This window comes from Macrobrachium nipponense, chromosome 16 (assembly GCF_015104395.2).
Source record: "Macrobrachium nipponense isolate FS-2020 chromosome 16, ASM1510439v2, whole genome shotgun sequence".
Lineage (NCBI taxonomy): Eukaryota > Metazoa > Arthropoda > Malacostraca > Decapoda > Palaemonidae > Macrobrachium > Macrobrachium nipponense.
Window position 1 is genome coordinate 14241188 of NC_087209.1, and position 3453 is coordinate 14244640.

At 35.2% G+C, this 3453-nt stretch overlaps 1 long non-coding RNA gene across 1 annotated transcript; it reads right to left on the reverse strand.

The window, feature by feature from the left end:
• Nucleotides 1–846: 846 nt before the first annotated feature.
• On the reverse strand, nt 847–1797 carry LOC135195419 (uncharacterized). The gene is made up of 4 exons (XR_010310112.1): nt 1455–1797; nt 1227–1288; nt 1040–1118; nt 847–943 (listed from the first exon to the last, which is right to left on the reverse strand). It is a non-coding gene; the product is annotated as an uncharacterized LOC135195419 (long non-coding RNA).
• Between the last annotated feature and the right edge of the window lie 1656 nt (nt 1798–3453).

Genomic DNA, 3453 nt, shown 5'->3' on the forward strand with positions numbered 1-3453 from the left:
TCCCGTTACACACACACACACACACACACACACACACACACACACACACACACACACACACATATATATATATATATAATATATATATATATATATATATATAATATATAAGTCATATCATTTCCGTGATTCATATACATATATCGGAGCAAGTCTATTATCGAGAAAAAATTCCCCTTCGGTTAAGCATATATGAAAATATATTAATTCCGAGTAGAGCGAATTAGATATTAAAGGACATTGTAGCTCGATATCATCCATACATATATATTATATATATATATATATATATATATATATATAAATATATATATATATATATATATATATATATATATATACCAATATATATATATACATACATACATGCATACATATATATATATATGTATGCATGTATGTATGTATACGTAATATTAAATATATACCACAAAAACAGGAACATAATTCTTCAAAGAGGTTATGATTACTTCATGACCAAAAACATGAAATAACAATAACTCAGGACTAAGATTATTCTAGTGGACAAGGAAGTAGAAATTACTATAAGGGAAACTCAGAAGATGAACTGGTGGTAGATAAGCCACAAGGTGTCAATAGAAAACTTATAATTTAGAAGCGGTATTACTTCTCACATTCATATAATGATTAATAACTAAGCAGAGGAATGTCGGATATATTCATGACTCAAGGAAGAACTTGTTACCATTCCTTTAAAGAACAGGGAAGTCACTCGCATAAGAAAACGGGAAATAGCAGAACACCATATAAATCTGTGGTTTGAAATAAAGGTGAAGGAAAAATGTAAGTAAATTAAATGATGATATTTGGACATAATAAGCCTTTCAAATGACGTAGTACCGTAGTTACAAACAACTGGTAGGAGAACAAGGCAATTCACGTAGATCGTAGGGCGTTTCCTTCGTTCTGCTTCGCTCGCTGTCTGTAAAGAAATATTCAGGAAGATTATATCAAAAGTCATGGTCATTTATGTAGAAGAATATCCCCACCCTAGGAATAATAACCCACTTAAAATTACCTTACAATTGAGCAACCGAGGTTTACAATAGTATCAGGAAGGAAATAAAAGGGCCGATACACCGAAACCAAACACCATCCTGAAATGAACGGTAAACCTAATATAAATTTGCTCGGTCGTAATATGGGAGACAATCCGTCATAAATATAACCATTCGAAACATTAATGTATTAGACGATTCTCTTACCCAAGTGTTAACAACGTGAATTTATGAATTAGCTAGAGTTACTAGTCCGAGAGCTAAATCACCTGAAAGGACAAGAGAATACGATGTATAAAACTATTGACCACAAAAAACTATAACGAATCTTCATAAGAAAAATGACAGACAGGAAAACTTGAATAGGCAACACAAGGCAATGAGAGTTCGCAATGATAACCTTAAAAATAAGCCCTATATATTCTTGGTACTCACCATTGTCGAACCATGCACAAAGGCGTTGCAGATAGATTTTGGCAGATGTTCACAAGAGGGTGACGTAGACCAGGGATCCCAATAAAAGCCTTTAGCCTAAGACAGGCATGTCGGACGAATCAAAATTGTAGGAACCTTCCCAGGTGAGTGAGGTCTCTGCTCTCTTCTCTGTGTCTCTCTCTCTGAGTCTGCCTGACGGCCGGGCTGCCTGGCTCCTCGTCGCCGTTTTCGCTCGAGTAAAGCATATGGAAGGAGGAGGAGTTAGCAAACTACCCATCTTTAAAGACTGGACGGCAGGAAAGACAGTTTGATGGTACCAAGAGTAGGGCAATTGAAATACCAAGTTCTTAATATTACTAGTCTTTCTTGTCGCCATGTGAGAATATGAATGTCTTGTACAGTCCAGGGCGAAGATGGAATTTTTCAGAAATGAAAAAACAAATTTCCGCATCCTGAAACATATGTAACTGGACAATTGTAAGAAAAAATACATTTAAGGAATGTAAAAATAATTAAATTAAATACAAGAAAATACAAATACTGAATAAAGATTAAAGCATCTGTCTTGTCCTTTCTTGGCTTAATATAGCAGCCTTTCTTTTGGGCCTTAAGGACGAAGTAACAGAATTACAAATACAGGAGTAGCTGAATAGTACTTCCTGTGTTTTCTAGTATTGGAATAATATTATTTACATGCAACCTTGATGTCTGGCCTGTTTTTCCCTTCTTAATAACAGCATGGGTAACTTCACCCAAATCATTCTTAAAAACTTCTAGAATTATGCCTAGAGGATAATTATTCCTTTTGGTATGTTCCTCCTTAATTAATACAACATCGCCAAGCTTGAGTAATTTATGAGTAACGGGACGATACCGCCCCTTTCTGTCAACTGCTTGTTGAATCAGAGTACCTAGAAATTCATTATGATAGGTCTCTATTAATGTCTGCCTAATTTTACACAACTTTAGGTAATTCTGAGAAATAGCTGGATTTATCAGGGTCAAATTTCTGGATCTTCAACTGAAAGAGGTTGAAGATTAGGGATAAGGTTTAGAGAAGTCAATTCATAACCTCGCACGAGCTGTTCCGGCGTTATTGGTTCGGGCACGTGGTCAGTCTCAGCACGAACAGCTTCTTTGAAGGCTATAGGTCGTCGATTAATGAGATGCACAATATTACAGACAAGAAATTCAAAGTCTACAAACGTCAATACAAAATTCTTAATTGCTCCAAACATTAATCTTTTTACCATTTTTACACAGACTTCTACTAATGATCCCAATTGACTGCAGCCTTTGAAATATTGCTGAAAGGAGAGAGGTTTTACATTATTTTCCTCAAAATATAATTGCGTCTGGAGGGTCACTAATGAAGGAAGTTATGGTATTAGCTCCTGCCACCAACTGAGTTCCAAGATCACTAATACAAAGTTGAGGAATCCCGTACTCAAAGCAGTGTAGCTGAAATGCTCTTAAAAATTCTGCAACATTCAAACTCCTACAAATTTTGAGGTTAACTGCCCTAGACCAAGTACAGGTGATACATAGTAACCAAACCTTACGGGTCTCTTTTCCATCCTTCGTATTGAAGGGTCCTAAATAATCCATAAATATGTTAGAAAAAGGAACCGTAGGAGGATCTGCTCTGAAGTCTCTGTAAAAGTTCTGATTTAACCTTATATAACGATTATTAAACCTACGACAATGAACACACTGTTTAAGAGCCTTTTTCACAACTGAGAAATGTTAGGGATGTAATAATGCTTTCTGAGCTCCGTTAATACAGAATAAACATCCTGAATGTAATAATTTGAGGTGTGCATCCCAAATAATTAGTTTGGTCAAATGACTGCTGGGTGCAATAATAAAGGGTAATTTCCACTTAAGCCATAATTCCATTTTCTGAATTTACTCTTAACTCTCAGAAGACCCTGTGAATCTAAAAATAAATTAAGTTGCGTTATAATAGGAGGAATGTCTTTTCTGGAATTAAGACCAT